At 40.9% G+C, this 16,356-nt stretch overlaps 2 long non-coding RNA genes across 2 annotated transcripts; both read right to left on the bottom strand.

Annotated features, from left to right (window-relative positions):
* Positions 1-4,060: 4,060 nt before the first annotated feature.
* LOC133375552 (uncharacterized) lies at positions 4,061-7,824 on the bottom strand. The gene is made up of 2 exons (XR_009760249.1): positions 7,725-7,824; positions 4,061-4,705 (listed from the first exon to the last, which is right to left on the bottom strand). It is a non-coding gene; the product is annotated as an uncharacterized LOC133375552 (long non-coding RNA).
* A 97-nt stretch (positions 7,825-7,921) lies between these two features.
* Positions 7,922-15,982, bottom strand: LOC133375547 (uncharacterized). Its single transcript, XR_009760248.1, has 3 exons — positions 15,899-15,982; positions 10,434-10,537; positions 7,922-7,977 (listed from the first exon to the last, which is right to left on the bottom strand). It is a non-coding gene; the product is annotated as an uncharacterized LOC133375547 (long non-coding RNA).
* Positions 15,983-16,356: the final 374 nt, after the last annotated feature.

Raw genomic sequence — 16,356 nt, 5'->3', positions numbered from 1 at the left:
AAAATTGTGTATTGGCTGTTTCAGACAAGTGTCCACTGCACATCTGTTTTATGAAAAGCCAGTTGTCCATGCAATGTGTAATAGTGGTTCAGATCTGCATTAATTTTATATGGCTTTTGAATGCAGATGATGCACAGTTAAGGAAATTATGAAATGTGACATGCAAGAATTATTCTGATCTTTAGTACAGTACTTAGAAAACAACTACTGATAATGAGGGGAATGCAATGCCCTACAATGATTTATGTCAGTTTTGCAATTTAAAAAAATACCCATTTTGTGGATACATGTCCCAGACTTGCAATGCCAGCATGCAGAAGGGTTGAAATATCCACTACAAACGAGTGTCAGGTTTTGAATATCCTACACTTTCAATATATCTCCTATCTATACAGTACAATCTACATCTCTATTGACCTCATATCACTACAATTCAATGTACCAAACAGAAAAATGTATCTTTATATTTAATAAGTGGAGTAATTAAAACAATGTGGCTAGATATTAATTATATTATGGTGGCAATAGGGATGGAAGAAAATTCCACTCAGTTCGCATTTAAAATCGAATCTGTCAAATTTCCACTTTCCGAAACAGTGTTAGAACCAAAATGCAGCCATCCTTCAAAATTCACACATATCCAAATTTTGCAGTGCAGTTCTCCAACCAACCAACGTTTACAAAAATGCGTATATGAGAGGGGAAAGTGCATAAAAATGAATATATTAGTGAAAATAACATACACAAATGTAGTATATTAGGAGATATTGTTAGCAAAAAGGTGTAGTCAGATTACATAAAACTTGTTTAGTAGGAGCAATTTGCACTAAAATGCTGAAGAATATTCATGAGGATTTTTTTTTAAAAAAAATGCAAATTGCTGCAGAAATGCAAAGTGAGTTTAAGATTGGAAAAATGAGAGGCCGAGAGGACCTACACTGACAGATCCTTCCATCCTTAGGTGGCAATAAATTTCTTAATCTCCTTACTTTGCCAAAACTTTGTTGTTGTTTCAATTGTCTGTAATTAGCAAGCTAAAAAGATGGCAACCCCACTTAATATAACAATTGTCTGACTTACATGCATTGGATTAGAAACAGTTTCAATAAACTGTTATTCACCTGGTTGGAAAAACTCTGCTCAAACTAGAGATGTGCAAAACATTAATAATCAAAATGTATTCAAAACAATGGCAATTCTGCTCTCCTTTCGTGACACCAGGGAAAGAAATCCAGGGTAAAAATAGTTTTCAAATAACTGCAGTCCTACAGCGGAGCGTGGGGGGGGAGCTTTGGTTGGTTACAATATTCTAAGGTTTAGGAGATTGTGACAAACTAAAACTTATGCTTGTGCTCCACTGCAAAACCTGCTGTTACAGTGGCTACATGGTAAAAATCTTTTAACACTAAGGTGCCAATCTTTCCAGTTACCATCACTTTGCTAATCCTATGCATGTTCACTCAGAAGAAAACCACAATTGTTTTCAGTGTGCTTACTTACAGATAATCATTTTGGCATTTGAACTTAATGACACAAGGCTGTATTCACTGGTGACTCTGTGGTAGTGTAAAGTACTTCTGCTTGTGCCAGACAAGGCACACCATTTTTGCTGATCCCTCTTATCCATTGCAGCCCTTCAAAATGCTATTCCTGATGCTTGAGGGAACCGTTGGAATTGTCCGGGACATGGCATAGGTGGCTGCAGTAGGGGGATTGGCAAAAAAATCAGGGTGCCTCCATTTGCACAAGTGGACGCTCTTCCCAGAAGTCCAAAGCAACCACTGAATACAACCCGCAAATAGTAGGGATAGGAAGCACTCCTCAAGTCTATCCTTTGAACTGGACTTGGATTGCGGGAGATGGGAAGGAAACCGAATTAGTTTTCAAACTTAATATAGCTCAGTTTATTCTGAGCCCTATTTCAACCCTGTCATAACCCACTATGTCACATCAGGGGCATTACAGCGCTAGATCATGCATAGAAACACACTCACAATTCTGCCAGTTCCAGCGCATCCCCACCGCTGTCTTCTGAAAATGGGGCACATGACACTAGTCAAACACCGCCCCTTTTTGCTGTAAAACCTGGTGGGAGCAGCTTGTTTTTTGTTTAAATTTGGCTTCAAAGAGATTTCACAACTGATTGGCGGATCAACCCATTTCCCCTCCAAGTGTGGCTAATGAAAACACTAGTGTGTTCACAGCCCATTACCCCATTCCCTTCAATAAGCCATCCAGCCTCTCCTCCCTCCTTCCACTGAACCACATGGTTTCCCACGTTACCTTCCTGTCTCCCACCCATCTAGCTTCATTGCTGACACATTACTAGGGAAGCTACATTTCCAGTGTAGTATTCTCGCACCTGGTGCAGTGCCATACCAGTGCAGCTGGTGTCATAGAAGGGAGAGACAGAGATTACCCTCCATTCCTCTACCACCAGAGTAAGGTAAGTGAAGGAGTTGGGAGGAGGGTGGATGGGAGGAACCAGAAAAGGAGGATTTAAGCTTTTATGGGAGGGGGGCTTCACATTTTAACCAGGCCTGCAATGCCAGACTTGGTTTAGAGGTCAGCACTGAGTCATCCAAATCATATTTCCACCAAACCAGGGAATACAGATTTTAGGTACATTGCTGCTGAACATCAACTTTTAGGTGGTGCCTCATATTCATCTTTGATTTTTAGATGTGAAACTAGCGATTTTGGTGAAAATCCTCAAAGTATTGAATTTGCTAGGTGCCTGCAGCCTCTTTGGTTTTCATTTCTCCCCCACTCTCTTCCTGTTCAGAGAGTCACATGAGTGATCCCCCTCAGCCAGGATTCAGCCAATCAGATTTGGCTGAATGAAGATACAAGTGGATGCAATTTTTAAATCATTGCTCAGTGATGGCAAAAAAGTTGCAGAAAATGTTATGTTGCATTTTCTCCCCCTAGTATCATTAGAAAACATGTAAGCAGATATGCAAGAAACCTGGCAGCAGGGGCAGGGGGGAGATAGTATTGCGCACTTTTGGTTTACTAATTAATTCTCACCTCCCTTACTAGTATGAAGAAATAAAGTTCAGTTTTATGTGTGACGGTGTAGATCAAAATCCAGTATTTATAATAATGAAATTGGTCAAAATGTATAAAGCAGCCTTCCTCAACTTGATGCCTTCCAAACATTGTTGGACTCCACCCCACATCAGTCTCAGCCAGCATGGCCAATGGTCATGGATGATGGGAGTTGTATTCCAGGAACATCTGGAGGGCACTAGATAGGAGAAGTCTGGTCTAAGCCATGGTTATACTGCTGCACTTGAATGTGCATATCTGCTTCTCTATGCAGAATCTTCTTTTGACGGTTCTGATGTAATGTGAAATCATAATTTAGCATTATATACATGAAACCTGCATTAATCTCCCTTCTCCCTCTTCAACATGGCCATGAGGAGAAGACCAATGGTTTAAAACTATCCACAGTTTGTTGCTTTGTCTGAACTATGAACTGTGGTTAGTTTTAACTATGGTTCATCCAAAGAAGCTAGGATCAGAAACTACTGTTTGATTCTTGCTTGCTTAGACAAGCCATAGTTTACACTAACTGCAGTTTGTCCCAATTTGGACAAAATGATAAAGTGCAGTTAATTTAAAACAGATGCGGATGCTTCCGATCTCTTGTTGTTGCACTGAAGGAAGATGGTGGAGGGCATGAGCCTGAGGCTTGTGTGCGTAATGCTAAATTATGGTCTTGTAACAGAATTATGGTTTAGCATTACCGTCAACACTTTCCTTTGTATATGCAGAATGTGTCTGAACACTTACAGTAGATCTGCAGCTGCACGCTGGGCTTCTCTTTATGCAAATATAGTCATATTTGCATGTGAACGCAAGTTCTTCCCTGTAAAATGTGACACGAAGGCTCTCTTACAAGACCCTCCAGACCACTGTACATTAGGAGCACCATTCAGCTGAATTCATTGGAGCTATCTGTTTACATACACATCAGCCTAGGTCAAACCTGAGGATTTTAGTAACAAATGCTAATCCTTTTCATAATGGAAGAGGAAGCAAAAGGCTATGATCATGACTGGAAACAATCTTTTAAATTCATAGGAAGCTATATAAGACAGTGCAGAGCATAAGGACCACTCGAAACAACCATTGACCTTGGTGGTTTTGACAGAACATGAAGGGGGCATGGTATGATTGTTCTACTGGGTGCCCTGGATAGTTAACAAAAATTGTATTATATCACAGTTTGTGGTTCCATGTAACAAGCTATAGATCCTGGATTAGATACCATCAATTACACTACAAAAATTCTGTAACACTGTACTTTCTTGTGCACAAAATGATACAACTAAGTTACAATAGACATGAGTTAAAACAATATACATTACTGTAGTATCCTAAATTGCTTTCTAATATTTTTTTATCTAAATGCATACAAAAATATGTAGCCATCAAAGAACAGTCCAGGTTAATTTTTTTTGAAAAATCTGTCATTGATGGCAACTCAGAGAGAAACCTTCAGGAACAATTGACAGTAAGCACTGTTGCTGTTGGGTTTGTTAAATAGATTTGGCATACAAATTATCGCTGACAAAATCCCATGTTTGAAGAACTGAAGAAACACTGGTATAGTTCCTTCTGCAGGTGCGCAGTTCGATATATCCATATCAGGCTAGCATCAGACCTCAGTGAGTTCATTAAGCTTGCAGAAATTCTAAAATTGAAGAAACAAAGGCATTTTACCTTACAGGTATCTATTTCAAGAACATGTTTCATAGAGTAATTGCATTAGCATGCAAGTCATCAAAAACCCAAGCATTTAACATTAAAAATAGACCCATGAAGACATCCAGAACTAAAGCTCCTTGGTCGTGATCCAAAACAATGATATGGAGGCACATATACTGCTGTAATAAGCAGATTATCATAGTATAACAAAAGCACCAAAATGCACAGGACCACCACTTCTGGTAAATCAGGAGGGGGCATATATGAAGATGCTGTACCCTGAGCCAAACCACTGATCCATCTAGTCCAGTGTTGTACTTTCTGGTTGGCTGTGGCTCTCAAGGATCTCAGGTAAAGGCCATCTTGAGCCTTGCTACATGCTGGGGATGCTAAGGGTTGAACTTGGAACCATCCACATGCAAAACATGTGCTCCACCTCTGTGTTATGCCCCCTTTTTTGGATAAAAGCAAGAAGTAGTAAGTATGCTATAAGTTCAATCTAGTAACAATGCACATCTGGAGTTACCTTATGGGAGTGTTAAGCTGAGAGGTACTAACTTCTTTAAGGTCACCCAGAGGGCTTCATGGTGAAGAAGATGCAGGGCTGGCGCCAAGTATGATTGGGCTTGTTAAGGGTTAACAAGGAGAGGAGCAGCCCACACAGGCTCTCGGGCACTAGACTGTCCCGGGCCCAAGTCGCCATGCTCCACAGCACTCCAGCCTGATGCAGGCAACATGGGCTTAAATAGACCCACCGCCCCACCTCACATGTTGCTGTGTCAGCATGCTGTGTGTGCATGCCTACCATCACCCAAGATGGCGTCAGGGACATCAAGTCCTTAGGGATGCCCCCACTGCCATCTTTGGTGATGGGAGGCATGTGCATACAACACACTGATGCAGCAACGTGGGAGGTAGGTGGGGCAGGCAGGCCTAATTATGTACCACCTGTATTGGTGGAGTGTTGCCTGGGAGGGTGGAGCTCCCACTCTATGGTCTGTGGCAGTGTCGGGTCACTAGCTATGATTCGCCTCACAACCCGATGCTGTCGCGGATTGTGGAGCAGGAGCTCCACCCTCCCAGCCTAAGGAGCTAAGGAGGGCCCCTTTAGGGCCACAAAGGCCCTTGGCCAGTGCCCTCTGGTGCCAGGCCTGTGGAGATGTTTTCATTTATCTCATAAAATCGACATTAAACACAGTAGCCTGATGTAGCCAACAGGCCCTTCAGATGTTGTTGGACTCCCATCAGCTCCAGCTGGGAGTGAGGTATCCCCCCCCCCAACAAAAACCTGGTAGTCCTGTAAATACGTAAAAACAGAATCAAAGTGCCTTAAGTTTCCAGTAGGTAAATCTGATCCATTTGCAATGGTTTTCCATGTTTTATAATTGTTCTGGTTGTATCTGTTTCTATCATTGTGTATTCCATGAAAAACCATTCTAGGATCTTATGATGAAGGGTGAGTAAATAAATAAATTCACTGTATTTCTTCCATTTGGCATTCTAGCTCAACTAATACCACCAGTTTTCCTTAGTTCAAGTCAATCAGCCTAAAGCAATCTTGGTGGAAAAGGTGGCTTTTCTGTTTGAATTCAATTAGCAGAATGGGCCTGTTCATGATAACGGAGAAGGGGGAAGAAACAGAAAACAACAGCTGATTGACTAGTTTAACTTTATCATGTCATGGAGGTGACTCTGTCTTGGGCCCTGGCTAACGCTGTAGTCATGCACAAAACAATCAAGAGCCCAAAGTCCATGAGCTGCCTGTATATTGGGTTTAATAACAGTTACAGTGAAGAGGCTTACTGGACCTTACATTATAACGCAGTCTGTGCCCTTTGAAAGTAGGAATGTGGAAACACAGTTTATATAATAAAATTGGTTCCTGCCCAAATACCCCTGAGTTGTACTGTGTAATCCCATCCTAACAGAGGCTGCAAGGGTAAGGCTGGACTTAATGTTAGGCAGGTGTATGCAGCCATTAATGAACAGCAGCAGGGATGGACAATGCCACCACAGCAGGTGGCCATCACTGCTGCAGAATATTGTTGCTCCCAACTACCCATCAGCCCAGATGTCCAAACTGTTGTGGCTTTTTCTGTTGTTGCCGCTATTATTATTACACAAACACATGTGTGCCCTGATTTTTGTAACAAAATGGCTACCATAAGTAAATAAGCATATCATGGGGTTGTTTAGCTTAGAGGGGGGGAAAGAACCTAGGAAGCTGCCTTATAGATCAAGTCAGGCCATCGGCCATCTAGCTCAGTGTTGTTTACACTGATTAGCAGTGGCTCTCCAGGGTTTCAGGCAGAGGGCATTCCCATTCCTACCTGGAGATGCCAGGGATTGACCCTGGGACCTTCTGCATGCAAGGCTGATGCTCTACCACTGAGCTAAAGCGCTTACCATATGTCTTTAAGGGCTGTATGATATAGGGTAGGGTTAGCCAACATTGTGCCCTGTAGATGTTTGTTGACTGCAACTCCCATGAGCCCCAGCCAGTATTACCAAAGGTCAGGAATGATGGGAATTGCAGTCCAGCAACATCTGGAGGGCACCTTGGCTACCCCCTAGTATGGTTTATAAGACTATGACTGCCATGCACAGCATGAATAGGAAAAACATGACTCACCTTTCTCAGCACATAAGATCTCAGGTCATCCAGTGAAATTAGCAGGTAAGAAAAACAAAAGGAAATACTTTATCACATAACCCATAATTCACCTATGAACTTCATTGCTATAGGTCATTGTGATTGGCCATTTATAACACATAGAAAGAGAATAACCACCAGAGGTGATGAACAGCAAGTGCCAGAAATATGGCCTCTGTATTGAGACTGAGTAAAATTCCTGACTGCTGGATGCTGAAGAACGAGGTACAGACACAACCATCTCTTCCTGTTTGTGAATTTCCCTCAGACATCTGATTGGCCTCTTTGGAGAGAGACAGAAAAAAAATGACAGCTCTCTTATCTTCTCCTGTCCTCATGCAGTGAGACTCACCCTGTTAAATTGAATGGCACCAACAGCTGAAGACACCGACTCAAAAAAGATGGAACTTTCAGATTCTAGCTTTCCACTGAGCTTCAACGCCTTTATCAAAGAAGCTGCAATAAGACATGCACGTGTGCATTTTAAAAGGGAGCATGACATCTAGAAATGTTAGCATTTAAAAGTTATACTCACTGAAAAGATACTTGCCTTTGCAATTTGCCAGCAAAACATCAATATTTCTTTTTTTAGATTCCATGTAGATCTAAAAGAGTGCAAATGTTTAAAATACCTTACTAAAGAGCTTGAATGATCACATTCGCTATTCCCCCACCCTCTTCTCTCATTTAGATTTTTACACCTGGTTGTTGTTGGTGTTTTTATTTCACATGAATTAACCTGTCCAAATAATCAAGGCCTACTGCCATTGCTCCCCCCAACCTCAGGAAAGATGCCATTCAGTAAGAAACAGTAAGTAATATTTAGCAAAAAAATGTACATGCTGTGTTGCAAGAGGCCAGCAGAGGGCACTGTTCCACAATATAAACATCCGTCAAAGCGGAGCACTATTAAGGTTTTGTGGTATGGAATGGTAAAGCTCAATACCACATTATAAGGGTGAGCACTGGTCTGATCCAGGCGGGTTCTTCTTATCTTAAGGTCCATCTAGTCCAGCCTCCTGTTGCCCTCAAAGGCCAGCCAGATGCCTCCAGGAAGGGAGCAGGCAAAGGCACAACTGTTGAAGCTCTTGCAACTGGTATTCAGTGTTTACGTGGCTTCATCTAGTCTGTACTTATTTTGGCCAATAACACGAACGCAAATAGTACATGGACTAGAATATATGTTTGATTTGTTTCCTGTACTCTGTCCTTAGGATGTGGCACATATATCATAAGCCAAGCTCAAATACACTTCACTATGTCACATGGTGAAGAAAGGGTCTTAATGCTAACAATGTTTTCACGTGAGGCTTAATCAGTTTTTGCTAACTCAGATATTAAATCTACGCTGGTCAAAATATTAATTTGGTTTCAAAGTATTAAACTTATATTGGCCAAATTCTGCATTTTTTCCAAATACAAATGTGTATTTTCTAACCAGCAGAAAGTGATTATTTATTATTTATTTATTGACTTTCTATCCCACCTTTTCTCCAAGGAGCTCAAGGTGGTGTACACGGTTCTCCCCATCTTCATTTAATCCCCACAACAACCCTGTCAGGTTAATTAGGCAGTGACGAGCCCAAGGTCACCCAGTGACCATGGCTGATTGAGGATTTGAACCCTGGTCTCCCAGGTCCTAGTCCAACACTATAACCACTACACCACACTGGCTGAGATAGAGCAGGACCAACCAAGGTGTTGCTGCCCCAGATGTTGCTGACCTCCATCTCCCAACAGCCTCAGCAGCACAGCCAATGAAGAAAGTGTTGGGCTGTTGACCCATAGGCATTACTGTCTCTAGTTGTTTTCCATAAAGCCTGCAAGTTTGGAGAAGTAACTGTTATCTCCTGGCCTGAGAGAGAGCAGACATCCAAGGCCAGCGGTAGTCATGGTAACGTTAGATAGCAACTGGGAAAGTTCTAACAGAGTCTGTAAGTTGTGTCTTCTGTATTTTGCCTCTGAACTGAGAGGGTGTCTTCTGTATATTGCCTCTGAACTGAGAGGTTGTCTTCTGTGTTTACCTTTGGAGAGAGATGTACCAGAAGGGGGGGGTGACTGAAGAAACTGTACATGTATTTACTCTTAAGCTTGTTGGCCCTAATGTCTTAATAAAGACTCTTAACCTGATCTAATGCATCTGAGAAGTTTCTTGCTCAACTTAACTCCAAAGTAACGTATGCTGTGTCACGCAAGAACCACCACCATCAACAGAAAGATGATGAGAATTGTAGTCCAACAACATCTAGAGGACACCACATCAGTTACCCCTGAATTAGAGGTTAACGTTTCTAAAATTCTTTAACACAGGCTGCTTGCCACTCGATCCCAAGGAAGCAGCTTGTTTGAGTGTTCAGTCCCTATCCCACTGCAAAGATCTCACTCATCTAATACAAAACCAGTATATTTGCTTTCTTCTGATGAATCTTGGAAAGGAAGGCGAAATGAGTTATTGCAGGGTTCCCAAACGGTTGTTGGTCCATATGCTTCATTTAGGTGGTCCATGGAATATCCACAGTAAATATTCATATTGATTCTTATGAGGAAACGTTGCAGCATTTGGGAGTTTTTACTTTAGAGAAAAGGTGAGTAAGAGGAGACATGACAGGAGTGTATAAAATTCTGCACAGCATGGAGCCAGTAGATAGACAGAATTTTTTCTCCCTCTCTCATAACACTTGAACTTGTGGACATCCAATGAAGCTGAATGTTGGAAGATTCTGGAGAGACAAAAGAAAGTACTTCTTCACAGAGCACATTTGCTCCCACAAGAGTCAACGATGGTCACCAACTTGGATGGATTTAAAAGAGGTTTAGCCAAATTCATGGAGGCTATATCAATGGCTATTAGCCATGATGGTTATGTTGTGCCTCCACCGTCAGAAGCAGTATGCTTCTCAATACCAGTTGCTAGAAACCTGCTATCCTAGATAAGTAAAGGACTGTTTATGCCAACCGTCTCCGTGCTAGAACTTACTGTGAAACAAGCATGAGTTTCATCCACAGAGCTCACACATAGGTGGGTGGATAAAATAAAATGAAAGTGGTGAGTCATAAATACCTGAGTAAGCATAGAGATGCCAGTGTAGTCAAAGAAAGTCAGGCCACTGCAGTCGAATATTAGGGAATGCCTTTCATTGGGCCGTTGCTGTAACGATGGTTCGCCTATATGGTTAAGTTAAAAGGTGTTTTGTTATTATTTTTTTCATTAAAGCAAGATGGGCTTCTGAGATCTCCAGGCACTGATGCAGTATCCATCTAAAATAGGTGGAAATTTCCATACGACCAGACCATGTTTACAGTGGGGATCACTATGATGGGTGTTTCCTTCAAACAATGAGTGCCACACTTGGTTATATTGCAGTGGTTTTCAAACTGTGGGTTTTTTTGGAGGGGTGGGGCAGATCCTGAGGATCCTTGGAAGCTTTTTTTTAATGAGATGCTTCATAAAATAAAATCTCTAGACGCCATACAATAAAAAGAGAATACAAGCATAAAAATAAACCGCATACTAAAATAGAAACCAATAAACTGGAGGCAACCAGTATAAAACCCTAAATAAAAAACAGTATAATAAAATGGTGTATACAACACAGAACTAAAGCAACCAATTGAAGTGCAAGCAACCATCAGATACATACATTAAAACCACAAACTGCACCACAAGGATTTAAAAACAGATCTTTAGAGGTCTAGGAGAACCAAAAGGTCTTAATCTGGCACCAAAAAGACCGCAATGTGGGTTCCTAGTGGGCTTCTCTAGAGAGAAGATTCCACAGCCAGGAGGCCATTACCAAAAAGGCCCTCTCTCTTGTGGCCACTCTCCAAGCTTCTGAATGAGGGAGCACATGGAGAAGGGCCTCTGTGTATGATCTTAGGATAAGGGTAGGTACACATAGGAGGAGGTGCTACATTAGGTAATAAGGTGCCAGGCTTTATAGGTCAAAACCAGCACCTTGAATTATTGCTGTGCTGAAATCTGTCCTCCAAAGTATTCTTTTTCTGCAAAAGAGCCTTCAATTTTTCTATTTTCTTGGTACTTTAGAATTTCAGTCGGTCAGGGTTTTGAGGTTGCATTATTGTTGCTTGGTGGTAAAGGCTGTTGTGTGCATTTTTAAAATTTCCAGTAAACATTTCTCCAGCACTCTGCAGCCTCCCTGGCTGTCTGCACTTCCTGTTCTGAAAAATCCCTATAGGAGGAGTAATCTCATGATGGATCCTTCCTCTGGGCTTTAATTGAAGTGCAAGCAGCTGGGAAGGCTGCAGAGTACTGACTACTGGCCAGATGATTTGTAGAATAAAGACAGTCACAGACACTCCTGAACCAACTTAAAAATAAGGTAAGAATGGGGGGGAGAACTCCTGCACCCACCCACGACAATGTCATTGAAATTCCCTTTCCCCTTTGATAAATTTGAAATACACTTTTTTTCTTTCATTAATTGATAGGGAATGGTTTAAAAAAAGAAAGTGGGAGAAATCTTCAGTATAGCACTGCCTTAAATTAGGCTTGGAAATGAATAGGAAGCCAGTGCATGTGTGAAAGGACCAGTGTGATATGCTCAGAAAACCTGGCTAACACTCTTGCTACCAGCTGAAATTTCTGGTCTATCTTCAAAGGCAGCTTGGAGGATTATCAAAGCATGGATCACTGCAGCTAGTTTTTCTACCTCCAGAAAAGGTTGCAACTGGGATACCAGTCTAAACTGCCAAAAGGTGCTAGGCACTCTACACCATCAAGGCTGCTGGAGCCTCTAATGCCAACATTATATGGAGTTCCTTAATAAGAACATCAAAAAAGACCACTTGCCCACCACCTTTGGTCTTCTCCTGCAATCTGCAGCTGTAGAAGAATGCTGGATGTGCCCTAGGACTCCCTCTCAGTTCTCACCAGACAATGGGCCAGTGGCACACATGAACTGAATATATACAGCAGGTATGGAGAACATTTGGCCCTCTAGAACTACCATTTCCATCAGCCCCAGCAAACATGGCCAAAAGCAAGGATGATGGAAGTTGTAGTTCAGCAACTTCTGGAGGACCAAAGGTACCCCACACTTGGCATACAGCATGACTCAGAATCCTCTGCAACACGCAGGTTCCTTAACAAACAAGTACTTCTGAAAACCTCAGGTTTCCCCAGGCCATGCTGATACTTCCCTTTTCTCAGTGGACCCATTTTGACTCAATTTCTGTCACCGCTTACCATCTGAGTTAAAGAAAGTGACTGCATTGTTAATGGAAACTATCCCTTCTAGGATTGTGCGTGTGTGTACACACACACACATGCCTTCATAGATGCTTTCCAATATGTAGACTTAATTGAGTAGTTGCTCAATTCAATTAGCAGATGGGTAACCATTAAAAAGTTGATGGTCCTAATAAAAATTTAAGTTTTCTAAAAATGTACATTGAAGTCACAGCTTCTAAAAATGTTCCACAGAAGAGGCTAGCAACCTGTAAACCTAAAAAAAACAAAAAAAACATTCACAGCATCTGCTCTCTAATCCAATATGGGGACTTATGCAACACAAGCATATTTTGCTTTCTACTGTTAAATATTGGAAGGTGCACTTATGAAATGATCTATCAGACATGGGTTTTGGCCTTCTTAGGAAGGTCAGAAATCAAGGACATATATATGAACTAACCTTTAAAGTTATAAACTACAAAGCATTGAATAAAAGGATGGAGATTCAAAATGAAATGGTTTAAACAAAATAATTTTGACTATTTAAAAGAGATTTTAAATTCTTCAGGGGACTTAGGTGCTGACAATGTATGGGTTTACATTGGCACTAAAACTTTCTCAAAAATAGTCAAAGATTCAGTGCTTTTATAAGTTTGCCGCTCTTGAGGCTTATTGGCTTATTTAATTGTATATGCATAATGTTATGCAAAGGGACAAAAAGAAATTAATATGAAAGAAAGTAAACTCTAGCCAGGCAGTAAAAATAGACCTAAGAGAACTGATAGGCTTTTTAATGGAATTCTCTCTACAGACAATTCACAAATGTCAAAGAGAAAAAGAAAATCTTTTCCACAGAGAGATAATGAAAAACCAGCAATTATGGGAGAGGACATCAGAAGCTTAGAAAATTATCCGGTATTTGTTTTTCCTTGTAGTTAATTGATTTACTTAAATGGGGGGGTGGGTCACTGTTGACATTTCAAGGCCTCTAGGTTGTCACAAAGCCCCTAATATTTTTATTGGTTTTTATATTTATTAAATTTATATCCAGGCCTTCCACCCAGTATCATACAGGGTTCACAATATTTGTTTGTCCCAAAATACAATCTTTGGACATGGATGTCTATGGCTTCTTTTGTTAGTGAGTTAAGAAATTCTTTATATTTTAAATTCCCCCCCAACATTTTATAGAAGAACAACACAAATCAAATGATAGCATATTTTGGGCCAATTAAAAGACTGGTGATAATGACAAACTGCTGAGTAAGAGGGAGTTGTTTTAGATCATCTCTTTGAAAAGCTTGGCACCCTCAGGGTTAAATTGGGGTTTATATTCCTCTCGGTATACATAAATACACGGAGTATGAGGCATTGTATGAGAATTTACTTACTGTCTCTGATAACAGTACATGTCAGTAATTGACTCTGTTAGCAGGAGTAGTGGACTTCACTACTGCAGGAGCTACGGTGGAGATATCTGAGATAAGTACCAGCTGCTTAGATCTGGCATTTTGTATAAGAGTCTGATGTCCTAATAATTGTGTTTTGTGTGGAGCTTTGGCAAAGGATTGCTACATGTTTCAATGTTTTGATTGGTAATTTGGCAGAGTAAAGAAACCATATAGCTCCACAGGTCAGGACAGGGTGATGTTTGGCTTCTTTGGGGGGGGGAGGAGTGTCTAATGGCTATGTAGTTGTGAAACATGGCAATTCTTAGATTATTTACCCAGCTAAAGGTCAGGGCATAGTAATATTTTATGCTATGTGATTGCAGAAGCAACCATTTGTAATAAAAAAAAAGTAATAAAAAAGGTAATCTTTGGTTTGTTGTAAAAGTATGTTCAGAGCAATGACTGCAGTGTTGTGTCTATATTAATTCTGTCCAATTAAATGTGTTTGTTTTTAGCTCCTGAGGAAGGAGGTATATTCTCCAAAACGTGTAGAACATGCAATAAATCTTCCACACAGCACCAGAGCTTGTCTCCTTCTGTTTCAGCTACCACTTGGTGCTTTTTCCCCTCTTTGTTTCTGACACACACGCAACAAAACAAAACATTTGGAATCTCAGTTAAATGAAGACATAGACTAGATTAATGTTGCCACAAACTAGGGTTGGGGGGGGGGAATTCTGTTCAGTTCGCATTTTAACCCATCTAATTTGCACTTCCCAAAACAATATACAAAGTGAAATACAGCTTTAAACTCCACACTTCTTAAGTCAGTTCTCCAGCCAAATAATGCGTACAAAAATGTATTAGGATAAATATTCATAAAAATGTACATACTGGTGAAAACAGCATAAGGAACACACCATTTTAGGAGAAAGTGGTTGCAAAAATGGTTATATCAGGAAAAGCAAGCAGTAAAATGCTGATGAAATTTAGCAAGAGCCTTTTTTTAAAAAAAAATGCAACTTGATGCCGAAATGTAGAGAACTGAAGACTGTAAAAATGAAAAACTGACAGATTCATCCATCCCTAGTACAAACAAACATGGTAGCATTATGAGGCAACCTGTTCTGCCAAACTAAACGAGTCGATTCTAGCGCATTTGGGGCTTCAGTCAAAGCACCTTTGATCTTGTTCACTGTGGCTGACCTAAGCATAAGGAAAGCTTCTCCTTTATCCCCTCATTGGCAGGGATTTAGGTACCTCCTATAGAACTCACGCATTTCCCTCTCTGGCTTTCTGGGTGACTCTAAGTGACATCCCATCAACTCCTTGCCTGGATGTGTTCACATCAGGCACAAGCATGCTGCCTTTTCCATTACTATCTCTCCATTCACGAGTATCTAGCATCTCCACTTGCTGTCATGAGAAACCCTGCATGTAATGGGAAGCTCTTACTTCTATGCTGGGTCATGTATTCACAGCACACACCCTCAGCTGCAATGTGGCCCTCTGCTACTGGTGTGCTGAAGAGTGAGCACGAAGGTCTCAAAGAAGGCAGAATGCCACAATGTGGAGCTTGGGTAGTACAAAGGTGTCATAACTGCAGGTAAATTACTCAGAGCCATATATATGCATTCCTGTAATTTCCAAAGTTTTGCACACCTGGAAATTTAGTCCGTCTATGTTTGGCAACTTTCCCACGCATTACTTTTAAAACATATTTTAGACTTTAAATGAAGTAAAGGCAAGTTTCCATCCTTCTTTCTTCCAATACACTCATACACTTCACTCCCTTCATGCACCACCATGCCAAAGAGAAGCTATGTGGACCAGGGAGTTAGATTATATCCTTGATCAAGCTTTAACAGCTGATACTGCTCCTGGAATATGAAATGGAAAATCTGAGTGCCCATCTAGTATTTATGTCTTAAATGGTAAACTCACCATGACAGTTTCCATTGGATAACGGACTGAGTAGTGTGTTCTGTTCATACTGAAACAAAAAGAAAAATAGAGTGATGAAAGAATTGTATCTTGTCATTCTGCCATAACTGGAGACTCAGTGCTTCATTATGAGCCAGCTACAGACCTTTCAGAAGGTCTGGCCTCAGTAGGAGGGATGGGAGAGAATATCCACTAAATCACTGGCACCAGATTCCAGCTGAATTCACTAGTTCACCATCCTTTCAGACCGGCATCAATTTCATGTGGCAGGCCGTGGCTGTAATCAGCACAGCCACAGCTGCAAATTGGCAAAAATTAATTTTTTAACTTCTCCCCCATTTTACTGTGATCATTCACATAAGCTACCTAAAAATTATGCAATGTTTTTTCTGCCACCAAAAAACCACATGGAACACTGTGATCATTCACATAAGCTACCTAAAAATTATGCCGTTTTT

This window comes from Rhineura floridana, chromosome 1 (genome assembly GCF_030035675.1).
Source record: "Rhineura floridana isolate rRhiFlo1 chromosome 1, rRhiFlo1.hap2, whole genome shotgun sequence".
In the NCBI taxonomy this organism is placed as follows: domain Eukaryota; kingdom Metazoa; phylum Chordata; class Lepidosauria; order Squamata; family Rhineuridae; genus Rhineura; species Rhineura floridana.
Note: the sequence above shows the minus strand (reverse complement) of the source record. Positions and strands in the feature narration are given on the sequence as shown.